The sequence below is a fragment of the Homalodisca vitripennis genome, chromosome 6 (assembly GCF_021130785.1).
Source record: "Homalodisca vitripennis isolate AUS2020 chromosome 6, UT_GWSS_2.1, whole genome shotgun sequence".
Classification (NCBI taxonomy): Eukaryota; Metazoa; Arthropoda; class Insecta; order Hemiptera; family Cicadellidae; genus Homalodisca; species Homalodisca vitripennis.
In genome coordinates this window covers 103997766-104013771 of record NC_060212.1, presented here as the reverse complement: position 1 = coordinate 104013771, position 16006 = coordinate 103997766, and positions in this window count along the sequence as shown.

The following is a 16006-nucleotide window of genomic DNA, read 5'->3' as shown; positions in this document are numbered from 1 at the left end:
ATTGATTTTTCGGTAGGAAGGTTGAGTATTAAGATTTAAATTCTTTTCAAAATTTAAAGTTTGTTTTTTTTTAATTGATTAATCTATAATAGTTATTTTTGTTACTTGGTGAAGTCTTCAGGAGAAGTGTGAGGTACTGTGAAGGTTAGAATTTAACATTTAAAAAGTAAATTACTTGATGATATTTTCCTGTTCAATTTGGTTAAATCAGGAATAGCCTACTGAAAAAGAAAATTTATTTTATGTTCTCAGAATTCTATATATATTTTAACAAGTTCCTAAATTTAACATTCAAAGCCAAGCGGATAATTCTGGATAATTCAATAACTTGTAAATTGGAAATTTACAGAAAATAAGTACTTTGAAATTGGTACAAATTTGAGTTTAATTGGTTGGACATTGTCTTTGTTCATATATTAAATATTAATATTACCTTAATTAGTTTGATTTTTATTTTGAGAAGAAGTCTTATTTTATTATTTGTTTCATTTTATATTTGAAGGAGATTATTTTATCTTGAAATTCAGTGAAGATTTTTATTTTGAGGTAGTGTTGAAAATATTAGCACTGAGAACTTGAAGGACACAATTATTGAATGATTGATTGATTGTTAATTTTAAGACTGGACTTGTGAACTTTTGATGGGTTAAAAATATGAAATAATTGAGAATAAATTCAAAGTAAAAAAGATAGCTTCGCGTTGCTGTATTATTGATTTTAAATTTTATTAAAATTACTAGTATTTTATACTGAGTTTAATTATTGAATTCCATTGGAACTTGAGCATTCTTAAAATAAAGGGTTATTATTTCAGAACACAATTGATCGCTCTTATACTAAAACAAAAATAGTTTTAATTGGTTTATAGAAGATAACCTTACTATAGACACGTTACATTCATGGTCTTACTTTTATTACATTTAAGTAACTTTATTATTTCTAGTATTTTCACTTTTGTTTGAATTTTGTGGTAGGTATGTGTTTTTGTCAAAAAATAGAAGTTGTAATTTTTCACATTTAATTAAATTAAAAATGCTACAGTGTGAAACGCAAGTTTGTAAGTTGACAATTATCGACTTTAAATATATAAATAATTATGTTATTTTAAGTTGTGCTAGCCATGATATAATTATGTATTTAATATTATGGCTAGTAATTCAAGTCAGATGTCTATACTAGTTCAATTGTAAACTAATGGAGGAAATAAATTATTTCTTATTCTTATACTTAAAAAAGATCAGTTCCTAAAAAATTTCAAATCCAGGAAATAATTTTCACTTTCCGTTTCATCTTTATTTCCTTCACTTAAATTTACTGTGCGTATGAAGTAATTCATTCTAGTTGCTGAGTTGACGGTTTAATTATATTCCAAGGTGGTGTTAATATTTCACTGGATGGTAATTAATTTCCCATAATTTCAAAAATTTTGTCGTTAGGTTTCAATATTGAAAAGTATAAAATTTTATATATATTTCCAAATAATTTCTTTATAGTTTTCTTCATTATATTTCCCATTGTCTAAATAGAATTAATTGAATTCTGTATCAAAGATAATTTATCATGTTATGCAACTTTAGGTTTTCTTGTACTCAACTAACATTAAAACAGCACGTTTATAAGACGTATGGTACAAATAGTCAATACCTAATAGTTTGGGCCCGAGAGCCAATTTGAATTCTAGTAGTTCACAACCTTGTGTGAAATCGATAGAGGAATTCCTCTTAAAAATGGAAATCGATCGACAGTTATGCAAAATTTGAAAATGATTGATGACTCTCAAATGTACGTGTTTTTCTGAGATAACTTTATAACCTTGACACGCGTGCAACCGACTGTCCGTAATAAACAATGAATTAATGAGTAATTCACGTGTGATTACAATTCTAATAATAATTTTTTTTGTAATTTGAAGAATTTAATTAGAAATTTATTCTAATGGCACTGAACTCTCACATGATTATTAACTAAGACATATTTTAAACATATGAATTAATTAAATTAATGTATTAGGTTAATATATGTGAAGTTTCCTAACTTACTTATGGAGTGATAGTTCCTATATTTCGTAGTCATACTCTATAGCTTTGTATTGTAAAAAAAGTAATAAAGACTTACAGAAGCAGGCCGTCAATCTAATATAGACGAGTTGGGAAACATTTTTCTTGTATAATTTGGAGCCTTACTCCTCGTAAACTCCCTAGAGCCTCTCTGAGATACAGCTGTTGTACCTTTGTTAGTTTAAGTATGTTAGAATGTCAATTATTTACAAGCTAACCTGCGCCACTTAGCAATTTACAATATTTAAGACAATATTCTTCTATTAACATCTTGTCATCTCTTTTGAACATTTGCTATTTTCAGTGTCTCATTGAAATATTAAGTGAAGGGCATTTATCATTCAAATTCATTTAACTTGCAACGTGAATATGTGTTATTCATTAGATAATTTTAAATAACTATTTACCAGAAGAAAATCTTAGGGAGAATTTCAAATCTAAGTTTTTGCCTTCATTATTTGAAATAAAAAGCATTGTTTATAATTCTGAATAAATATTTTAATAGAAAAAGTGTTATACATTTTAATAAATGTGTAAGTAAAATTAGCGGGTCAAGCTGGAAAATACATTCTATTACAATTTGATACCATTTCAAAGCATTTCAGGGCTGAGAGCGTTAACGGGAACTATATTGCATATGTCAAAATTAAGAAATCTAATTTATTAAAACCGATAGCCTAATACAGGTTATTAGAAAAAATAAATTTAGACATAGGCAGATTTTAAAATAGTCTCAATTATTGACTTTACAATAAATAAATATGATAATAAGTATTGATAGTAAGATATTTTACAATTAGGCTGTAAGTAAAATGTTAGGCTGTAATATAAATGTAACAAATTAAATATTTATAGGATGTGTTTAGTAACTGATGTGTAATTCCTGAACGAAAAAGGTGGTACAAATAAATTAAACTTAACTATAAATTTAAAATATATCTGCAAAAATAATTTAATATTTACTTAGTTATATAATAAATAGTTATTTATTATCATTATCACTTTAATATACAAGCATGTAGTTACAGAATTAGTAAAATATTACAGAGTTTAGTTTATTTACCAAGGTATTTTTTAGGTTATGAAAGAAGTAGTAACCTTACATTCAAAATAATGTATATTTGGTTTACATTACGTTACTTTCTCTTCTTATTTATGTTGAATATCCTTAAAGCTATTCCTTTTTTACATTATATATACAAATACACCAATTCCTACCTAGACTTTCCCTAACAATGGTTTTTTAATAACATTAACGCATGGGAATCAAACTAAATTTATTGTAAAGATAAAATGGCGAGGTTTAAGTCACATACACACAACTCGATGATTATTTTTAAGATTTAATCAGTGGACACTCGGTATTCGAATTGAGAGCCCGAATAAACTCGGGCCAATCCAATCGTGTGAAGGTGAGGACTCTGTAACGTCTAATTCTTACATTATTAAAAATTAATTATAATTTAGGGATAAAGTTATATTCTAAAAAATTGTAATATTTGCTTTATACTAACTTAGTGTTTTTAATAGATAATGGCCGTGAGGAAAATTAGGTATTGTCCTTAAAGTACGATAGCACACAAGCCGTATAAGTTAAACAATATATATACGGGAATCTCTTACTTGCAAAGCAAAAATGTCATCCTCACTTCAAAATGATAAGAAATTATATTTTTGTTGCTACTGTTAATGTTATCGTTTATTATATGTTAGTTTATGTTATGCGTTATTTTTATTGTATAATTATATCTCATCATGTTATTTACACTTAAACTTCTGGTAAGGTTACTTATTAGGAAATACCATTTATTTATAGTTAACTTGTTTTGATACCAACTTGTGAGGAGGGGTTTTATATTTATCTATTAATCTTAATAAAGGTACTTTTCACCTAGTTATCACAATTTAAAACGTTTAACGAAAAAGCATACATCTATCCATTTACGTTTAGCAATATATTTTTTGAATACTATAAAGTGATGTTATTATAATTTATATTTAATTGTTTGTAAGTTTAAATTATTATTTAAACTCTTTACTGCATGCCTAATTAATATTTAAGTTAATTTTCGCAAGGGGGTAAACTCGTTAATTATTATTAGTAGGATGCTATTTTATTGCATTTTTATTTTATAGTGGAGCCATTGTCACGAATCAGGTCAATTATAAATACTTTATATTACTGTATTTTATAGTACGACAGCAGAGGAAACGAAAGGTAGGTAAGAATCTTGGGAAGATTAAATTGAAAACAACTAGGTAAACATCTCACTGACTCTGGAGACGCAATATTGTGCTCTCTCCCCCCGATCTTTCAGAGGTTTTGTCTTAAAAATGTCGCACAGATTTCCCTTTCCAACAACTGATAGATGTTTAGGAAATGTATGAGTGTTGTAAATATTTTTAGATAAATTCTCTTACTATTGACTGTGGAAGGGCGTAATTCAACAAAAAAACACTATTGGGATATCTAAAAAACATTATTTTTGCTTTTACTGGTTATAACAAAAAAGAAAAAACCTAAAAACACGTTTTATTGAAAGCTAACTTAGTGATTAATAAGACATTAAATTTTTAAATGAGGTGGAAGTGCTGTTTTCAACAATTCAATTTTAAATTTGTCAAAATACGACATCCATACGTTAGCAACGAAATGTTGTTAAAAAATCTGTGTTAAGATTCAATGTACTTTTAATGTGTTAAAAACAAGTATTAATTACAGTTTGATAAAGATATAAATATTTATATTAAAGAAACTTCCTAGCTTAAGGGGAAAAAACATAGAAAAACCAATAGCAGCTAATTTCATCATATCTGTACTCATCTGTACAAATTTGCTACTACGAATTTGGCTGACGAATAAAATATAACATACTTTTAGTGTTTAATAATTTTCTGTTAGTTATATTTGTCAGAAGAATGTTTTGCAGAATAAAGGTATAGGAAAAACAGTTTGTAAAAGACGGATAGGAATTTCCTGATGTAAATTTATCTTTTTTAAATTTTATTATATGTATCCCATCGTGATACAATTATGAATACAGCAGTAAGAAAGTTATCATATCAACAACTCTAAGCAGAATGTATTTAACATTAAGTTAATGAAATTACGAGAGGTCAAGAAATATTAGATGTGTTGGAGTGATAGACATATTGTTCTTTGCTCTTGGTACATAAACCAGCAGTAGGATAGTAACTCCTGTATCTTGCAGTAAGAATATTTTTTTAAAGACGACGCTATGAGCTCTTTACCGATCTGAATGTATGCTTCTATGGAACAGTGTAGTATGATAGTGCTGGCAAAACACATGAAGTTTATTCTAGGTTCTTTGTCGGAACATTAGACATCTATAAGGTTTCAGTTTTATGACAAAAATTCTGTTATGAAGTATTATTAATGGTATCTTTAACAATATTAATACAACTAGAATTTTGATTGTGTAAATATACTACGTTTTGGACCAATAAAATAAAATAACGCAAACTTTTTCTCCATAATATAATCATTAGTATAATTCAATATCAGAGCGTAGAAAAGCTACCACTAGTTTCAGTTCTCACGTCTGTTGGAGTTTGTGGTGAGCTAATAAAGTAAAATAACACAGACTTTTTACTGCATAAATCAATATTAGTATAATCTCAATGTCAGAGCGTAGAAAAGCTACCATACGTTTCAGTTCACACATCTGTTGGAGTTTGTGGTGAGCTAATAAAGTAAAATAACGCAGACTTTTTACTGCATAAATCAATATTAGTATAATCTTAAGGTCACAGTGTAGAAAAGCTACCACTAGTTTCAGTTCACACGTCTGTTGGAGTTTGTGGTGTGCTAATAAAGTAAAATAACGCAGACTTTTTACTTCATAAATCAATATTAGTATAATCTCAATATCAGAGCGTAGAAAAGCTACCACAAGTTTCAGTTCACACATCTGTTGGAGTTTGTGGTAATCTGACATGACAATATCGCAATATTTAATATCTCGCTGTCTATGCTCCAATAATTTAATAATACATCAATGGCATATTATTATTGCTACGAAAACGTATAAGATACTCGTACATGTGTGGTTTTATTTGCTGTCTGTATTTAGCAAAGTTTAACCTGCAATAAAAATTTAAAATAAATGACTGTGAAATATGCAGTAAGGTTATCATAACATGTATTTAATTACACAATATGGTGCTATACCTCATTGCCTGAAAGTGATTATAGTGCTAGAAGCTACTAGCCGACTATATGTGTACATACCAGGACCAAATTATGACATTTCTAGCACTAAAAACATCTAGTCTATCAAAACGGGACTGGAATCAATAACCTAGGCTCTATATCACTAAAATACACCTAGTCTTTTTGAAAATTCAAGAAGATAATAACCGACTATTTGTTTGTACCCAGAACACATAATGTTATTGCTATCACTAAAATATATCTAGTCTTGTTACAAGTCCCATGAGCTAAGAAGCAACTATTTGTGTATACCACGAATACGAATGATTTCTCCGTTACTATAAATCATATAATCTGGTATAAATTTAAGGGTGAAATATTTGGATGATATTAGGATGGTCCTAATAGATCCATTATTATCTAACGTAAATAATTATTAACAATACAGTATAGAAATGAAAAATGCTCTGTAAGGAAAAGAGTTGTATTTGTTACATAACTTTTACCGGAAGATAGAACGACAGGCAATTATACTACAAAATATATTATTTAAATCTACAAGCAATAAAAACAGTAATTGTGTCTTCAACTAAGCTAAGCCAAATGTTATGGTTGGACGTGCAACAATAAAAAACATTCTTGTTTATTTAGAGATTATGTCTACAGTGAAATCTTTTATGAGATATCTTTCTTCATAATGCACTCACATTTTTTTCTAATTAAATTAAGTTTTAAATATTAAAGTTCTACACACAACACACCATAAAATGCTGCAGGAAGTTTGGCATGATCAGGCTATGTGTGTAAATGTGTGACACGTAAAAATCTCTTTTAAATGTACAGAGATTGTTTTCAAATTTATTTATTGTGACATTTTCCGGTTACGATACATATTATCTACAAGAGAATGGTCAAAATATTAGCCCAGGCTTATACAAATTCCATGAAATGACATGCACCACAATAAAATGTTTTGTTCATCGTATAGGAATTAAGCTTCATACTAAAGTTTATAGGTTAGTTTGGTTCAGAGATATATTGCGGACAGAAAGGCAGACAAAAAGACATAAATGAAACTTTTTGGACGTCTCAGGAGATAGGGAATTCTAGTGATAGAAGACCATACATCATTTACGGAATAAAAATGGAAAATAACGTTATATTATATTTATATTAGTTTTTATTTACAGCAGGATTAAGCAGTTTTTTAGATTCATTTTTCACTATAAGTTTCCAATTATTTCTAAATATAAAATCGAGTGAGAATGCGTAGATTATTTAATATGTTATTGTACTGGTTCTTAGTTTCCTTATAAATGGCACTAATAACGAATTGGTGTTCCTAGTTAGTTTTCCGGAGAACTATTGTGTATATCAGTTCTATTACATTGAAAAGATATACTGGATACCTATCTTGGAAAGATTCAATAGAAACAAAAGTAGGTATATATTTTGTACGATTTTTGCACTCTCGGGAGACGCAGTATTGCGTTCAAATCTTCCATTCTTTAGCAGGTTTTTCTCACAGAGGCGTTACAGTGGGTTTTATTTTTTAACTGCATGAACATTTTTGTAAAATGTATGTAACATGTCTCTTAGTATGAATGTGTGCTTTCAAAACCATACTTGTATTTATCAAGCTTCATTATGTATTGATTAACTTCAATTCCTCATTCAATTTGCAGTTTATTTGATGAAACGATCGAAAATTGTTGTATGATTTCATTGTAACACTATAAATGATTAAACAAAAAATCACTAGTGATGACATGTTTACCTTTTTTAAAGATTAAATGTATTAATTCAACAATAATAATGTTTTTCAAAAGACAATTTTTAGGCCAAAGGGTGGTAAAGCATGTGAGGATATTGAGCCTGTGTGAGGAAGTCATAGATATAGTTAGCAACAATATGTAGTGAGCCAGAATTCAATTCATGGGCGTCTGAAAAATAAGGTAAAGTTTAATCCTGATAGACAAGGTACATGTACTGAGGAATACAGAGTGTATCTTAAATTTATCATTAGATTCAATGGACGACCTAAGCGTAGTGCAAAAAATACAATGGAAGACATAAAAATAGCCAATAAAAATGAAATAGCGTATATTTAAATGAAATATGTATTATCTGCATTGTACATGTTATTGTACTAAGCAGGAGATCTCATAATTGAAACAGCTACGTTCAATGCTATACTATAACAAAAAGGAATTGAATTACAGAAGAAACTTTAATAATGTAATAGTGAACACCTTTCCTGCATCTTCGTTGTGGAAATTCAATTATACTGTGAAATAACTTTCATATACTTCTGTTTGGATACGGCAGTTGCGAGTACGCTTTAATTGCCTTATACTGAGACCAACTTTTATTAGTTTTATAAGTTAACGTAAATTAAAAGTAAATTACCAAAGAGGATTCTTATTCATTATGATTCCCTATTAATTTTGTTTACCTTCTTAAAATTTAAGCGGTGCGTACTCAATTGCGTACATTAGTGTCAAAATTGATTTTACTAAAGCTTTTTTAAACAGATAAGGTGTTGTCGAGTTTAAACATATGGTATTTTTTTATTATAAACCCTTTTTATGCCTATATTTGGAACTCCACGAAAGTTAACGTGGCTGACGTTCGATTTCTTTACTATTCCTTTATCATTAATATTATACTGTATATAAAACAATTTATTACTTATAAAGTTTTGATTTCCATTAAATTGATTCCAAGTTTAAAATTATCTGCAAAAGCTTCATATAAGGGTCGTCAGAGACGCCGTTATCATTATCACCACCACACACCACGCATCTCACATCGCTCCAAGGGCGACGATTTCGTAATCTTAAACGTCGGATGTATCGTATATCTGGAGCGCACAACGTTATTTTTATTTACCTATCATATACAACCTCACTCTAAGAACAAATAGTTTGTTACATCACACGGCAGATTAATATCAGGAGTGCATGACTATATCAACAGCAGATTTTGTCTCCTCCAACATGACTTGCATATTACTAACACATGATGATTTTCTTATCACACAACTCATACCGCCTTACTGTACGTCCCAAGTGTTATGAGCCGCTGTGATTGAGGCTTTATAATAAGTAAAATAACCTGTTAGTAAATCTCCTTATCCGTAAAACCAGTAATGATGTTTTGGAATGAGTACGAATCTGCACTTCCTTAAAACTAGAGCACTAAGTAGTGATATATTATCCCATGACTTTAAGCTTTAAATATTTAAATACAAATGTATTAATAACTATGAAAAACTGGATATATATATATATATGTCAGTTTTATACTGCTTATATATATATATATATATATATATATATATATATATATATATATATATATATATATATATATATATATATTATTCCATAAATATGTTTTGAAATCATGTGTTTCTTTGTTGATAAATAAAATATTTTGAATGAATGCACGCGATGTCTGCTTTATAGTCAGTATAATTTATAGAGTATGTTTTGTTATTATATTGAACTGCCCAAATACAGTAAATATAATAACGTAATATTATTCACACTCAGTTCATACTGCTTATATATATATATATATATATATATATATATATATATATATATATATATATATATATATATATATATAGCCCTCATGTCAATCAAATAACGAACATCAACTGTATCTTCAGCCTATTTGAAAGTTAATCCTCCAGTAAACTTACTTAGAGATAAAATCTTCTTTAATCAACATTTGGCACTATGACTGAGATCTGAAGGTGTAACTTATTAGTGACGGAAGTAAGTTTCCTTTCAGTTACGTAAATACAATAAAGACTTACGTAAATATATAGTACACCGTTTTACTTTAGCACTTGAAGAGTACATTTTAACACAAAAATTCGTATCACACCATGACATTCTTGTCCAGGGCTAAAATATGAAACTGGACGCGATTGCCATTATTCCTACCAACCTCTCACTATCCCTACCAACCCTTCCCTAACGGTACCAACCACTCCCTGTTCTCTTTGTTTCAGATGACAAGCCACGATACCACAGTGAATACCGCGATTGATTTTCTTACCATTCTTCCACGGTTTCCACTTTGTATGTGTGTATAATTATTTTTGTATTTATGCTCTTAATTCTGTGCATTGAAATTACCACAGTTAATTCTCTCCTGTCTGGACTTTATACTATCGTTGTATCAATCAAGTATTACTTTTATGTGCTGAGATAATAAGACACCTGAATAATAGGGTAGATATGAATAATCAAATCATTGCCTTATTGATTTACATAGAGAGAGAGAGAGAGAAAAGTGTGTGTTACAGAGAGAGGGGGAGGGATGCACTTTGTTGATTGGTTGTGACTATTAACTACAAACCGGACCACAGATATTGCTTTAGACCGCAAAATCGTTAGTATGAATGCTTGTAGACTTCCTCACACATTCATTTTACTGACCTACAAAATTATATTTGTTTTACAGATAAACCATATGAAGGAAACATGTTTCCAGTCTAGTTCACTTAACCATCCAACTGTTGTTCATCAAAATTTTGATAAACACAACCCATTTTTGATTGTTGTTCATCAAAATTTTGATGAACAAACATTCCCTTGCATAATCACTCATTACAGTATATTCCGGCAACGTATCGATTCGATTCATGCACCATTGGATTCGGGAAAAAAGCCTAAGGAATACCATAGTTTTATTCCTCTTTGTATTGTAGTTGCAACGTACCAAGTTCGTAGTTTGGAACGTAAAAGATGTGACCGCCATGTTGTCGATGCCGTCTAAGTTGTTGATGTGACGAGTCGTGTTTATTAGTAAGTTTTAGTAGGTTTATTTGTGTTTTAGTGTTGTGTTTAGTTTGTGGTGAATTGTTAAATATTGCAGTAGTGCAAATAAATATATTTTAGAATAAATAAATTTCTCGAAAATTTTTCGCAAAAGTTTTGAGTAATGACAAAATGAAACTTTTTTTCGACTCTTCAAAAAAAAGTTATGGAATTTATTTTACTACTGCTGTATAGTTTACTTCATTCTGAGTAATAAAATATGCAATATAACATGTATTGAAGTAAAACTGTATTAGTAAAACTTTTATTAGCAAACTCTTACATATACACCCTATTTTCACAATTTATGCGCATCGCTGCTTTTTGTTATTTAGTGTTATTATAGTTTCATAAATTTGTATAATGCTTATGTGTTTCTGAAACTAGAATAAATTTGACACAAAATGGATATCTCACTTTCATAGTTTTATAACTATAACTTGGTTTGCTAGGTATGGTCCCCCCCCAAATTAAAAAAAAAAAAATGTAAATTTTGAATTTCATGGAAAAAAACTTTTAGTCAACATTTTTTTAAGGCCAAATTTAAATACTAATATTATTATATGTTTAATTCTGAACACAAAAATATATACTTCTATATATATATATTACTTTTAATTTATATTTTTAATAAATTTTAAAAAAAAAAACCCTTGCACGAGGCTCGAAAACATGCCGCCACTACAGGAAAAAATGACTGCCAGTTGGAGGGTAGTTTAGAGATTTAATTTTTTCAATATATCCAATGTGCTTTTATCCTAAATTCATTTTTATTATTATTTGCTAAAGTTGCATCACTCATCTACAATGGTTATAAATTAAAATAATCAAATATATGTGTAAATGTATTAATTATTGAAAACTGTCAATATGATATTTTTAACTAGCCGTTGATTCATATTTATAGTTAAGTTAACAAATAAACATGATTCAATGTTTTATATTTTCAGTGACAGTAAGTTTTGGGTTTTTTTTAAGTTATTAGGAATGTAAGTTTATTCTCATTAAATGGAAATAATATGATGTATTTTATGGTATATACTGAGTTATAAGCTATTTGAGATACAGTATATTTGTGTCGCAGGCGTTCTACAGTCAACAATGTTGTGAGGGGCGGCACGTCGCCAATATCGTGTCGGCTTCTGTGGTCTTTTATTTCCATTATATATCACTCAAAAATGCCTCGTGCAGGTGACAAAAATACCCTGCTGACTTTCTTCTCGGTTTTAATGATGGGAACATTAAAACGATTTTTACATTAATAATGAACTACAAATATTGATTACTTGATTTAATATCTTACACCTAATTTAAAATATTATAATAATTGTTATGAATTACCGTTCTGTAATAATAGTCTCAGCTGAGTAAAGAGAAGGCATTCTGTCGTGGAGCTTGAGCTAAGAGCCACTGAAGGGACTGTTGGTGGTAATGGCCACACCGCACAGTCCTAAGCTGCTTATACTGAGGGAGTAAAAAGTGCAATAATCCTACATTACCACCCCTCTGTACACATTAAGCGTCATGTGGTTTAAAGATAGGTGATACATAGAACACAACAGTCAATAAATAATAAGCGTGTCTATAAATAGAAATGCTAACTGAATATGTTATAATTACCTAACGTACGTAACGTACCTTCCTAAATGTATTACGTGAGAATATACGAACCTCTTTAATAATTACTCTTTTGAATTACTGCCCTAATATTATTCCTTAAAATCTGTAAAATCATGGATCGCTTGGTGAATAAGGTGGATTTTAGGCGAAGTGGTTTTTTCGACAAAGTGTCAAAATTTATTCTTGGACTATAAACTTTAGGTAAATTAATAATCTTAGGCAAGTTCTCTATTACAAGAACATTTGTAATAAAACTTATGTTAAAAATATCTAGAATGTGTTAAATTTTGGTTTTCCAAAATTAACGTTTTGTATTAATGTAATAAATACTTTTAATATTTCGTTTAGAAAAATTAAATAATTTAAATTATGTTACTATCAGCCCGTTCAATTGAGGCAATACAAAATTTACAATTATTAAAACTGAACATTTTCAGAAGAGGCTAGGCTATTTTTACTCTTTGTAAGTAGTTAAAAGATCAGTAAGGATTTCGTTTGCTACAACAAAAGAAATATTTCAGCTTCATATTATGCCTAAGTCATTTCAATGATGCAATGTTTACCCCATTCCATGTTAACAATACTTAAATGTGACATTAAAATGACGGAATGTATTCTTGCACTTTTTATTTCGATTATAATTAAATTTAATATGACCATTTCTGTTGTTATGCAATAGAGCAGTAAGTATCCTATCTCGAAAGAGAGGCTATTTTATATTGATTTCAAATTACTTGGAATAAAATATTTTATTACTTTTGGCGACGGATAATGTACAAACTTTGACGTCTCATATATTTTAATAGCTTTCAACAAAACCAACTGAAACATGAACAATACAGATATTATTTCATATAGATAACATACGTGAGTTCAATATTATGTCATATCGATAACTTAAGAGAATTTCGCTCTTATTTCTCACAGACAGGATGATGATGCAAAATTCAAAAATATAGCATTAGTGATCATTTGTAATCTAATTAGAGTCACTATAAGTTTAATATATTTATGTATTCACACTTGGACTACACTTATTCTTTTGAAGAATCGAACTCCATAATATTAATTCCTTAGATAGGCTAATACATTTTTTATAATTTGAATTAATGGTAAAGTATAACAAGATGATATTTGTCTACTTAGGTCCATTGCGAAAAAAAAATTGTTGTGAATTTTATTGTGAAAATTATATTGTTTAGTAAACTGTATTAGATTGCTGAGTATACCAGGTTTCACATATTGATTAAATATCATACTAAGAAAATATTGTATTCATAGTGAGTAACATTTTGAAGTGAAACTGCTCTTAATTGAGAATATTATATGGAACGGTTCTAAGTTCTAAATTTCAGTAACTGTTTATTGTAAATTCTGGATTGTAATATACTTTTTACGTCGTAATTCTAAACTCAATATCGTTAAACATCTGATCGTCTTGCGTATAAGATTGGATGTATTAAATTCCTAACTATCTTTGCACTGGATTTAAATTTTTTTGTGATTAGATAACCATGCCATAAGCCATTAAATTATATTTGCAAGGTAGCTAAACGTATAAGAGCGACTACGTTCTTTACTTTCGAGTTTACGTAGTAGGTGGACATTCAATTGCCATAATAAACCAATTATTACATTTAATTTAGAATTGACGATCTTTAGTTTGGATCTTATTGTATTGCTATTATTTAAATATTGTCAAAACTAATATTTTAAGAAAAACAGTTTGCCTAATTACTTTTTACCTAAAAGCTTTTCCTGTTATCCCTCCTTTTTAAACGTATTAAGAGATGAAAATAGCCTATAACATATAATGTACTTCCTAATTCTGCCTCAGACGATATTTGGTTTGATTTATCAAGTCGATGTTTAAGTAATTTTGTAAATAACTAGTAATATTATTATTTAATTTTCGTGAATTACTATTTTATGTAGTCTGTGTGATAATCTTGTTTCATTATATTCTTCTGCGTTAAAGCACACATTTTCAGTAAATCTGTAATTTCTTAATTAAAAAAAAACATTTGTGATCTTATAAGTAGTAGTACAATTACGGGTAAATATCTGGTTAGTTATAAACAATAATGAAGAGATCAAATTACATATCACGATGCGTAGTGTTATGAGTTTTGTTTCATTTAACAAAAAAGTGACCGAACATTTTTTTAATAACTGTAAGTTTTCCAAATTAAATTAACCTCTGTGTTATAACAATTAAACACTTGACACTGCTTCGAACTAATAAAATTGATTATACCATTTATGTTAATTACTGTCTATAATAGATGTGGGAAATATAATAATTATAATACATTGGAAATATACCTATAAGGATATATTTTTCCATGTTTGATATTAAATCATATTTGAAAAGATTTATATAGTGTTATTTATAAAAATAATGTTAGTGAGCCACACATTTAATAACCAACATATTTGAAATCTTTGTCATAAACAGCACCTGGTCGTGTTTCTGAGATAACGATGTATTGCTAACTAATAATGCTCTACTTTGGCAATTGAAGACATTTGTAACGCTTTCTCAAGCTAAGATAAATTGACAAAAAGTTTGTTCACAAAAGAACAGTTCTCTCTCAGTGTAACGGTCTTGGAAGCGCTCCACCACCATTGTTAACTCTCATTGCGTTTAGAGAGGTCGATTTAGGATTTGGTAGGTTTCTAAACTCTTTTATTATAAAACGCAGAAATATTCTATGGCAATGTTAGTTAAAATGTCTGAGCTAATAACAATATTTTAAACTAATATATACGAAACACTGTTTAGAGTACATTTATTCTTTAAGCAGATGCAAGAAATTAAAGCAAAAAGAAATATTCATGTGATGACTGATGATATCTAAATTCGAGATCATTTACTGTATAGTATTCTTAGAATGACCTTAATTGGACTGTACTACTCAGTTTTACAACCACAAACCATATATTATGTGTATTGATTAAAAATGCAGGTTAATAAAAAACTGTCTTTAAGTTTTTCAGGAAATAAAAACAATAAAAATTATAAAATCCACTGTAATTTTACGTATATAGGATGTAAAACCTCATCATTCGCTTGCTATAGTGTTGTCATGCACAAGGAAAATAAACTTCGTATATTATTATACTTAGTCATCAATCTGGAAAATTATCTAAAGATTGTTTAAATTTTGTAACAATGCCTCCCGATATTGAGCTACTTTTTATTCCCTCTCTGTGATTTACAAGGGGGAATATTTATACCTAAGTGTGATTCAATTTCCGAGAGACCCTTTTAAAATAGATTTTTCTATTATAGGTTTAAGATTATAATTAAAAGT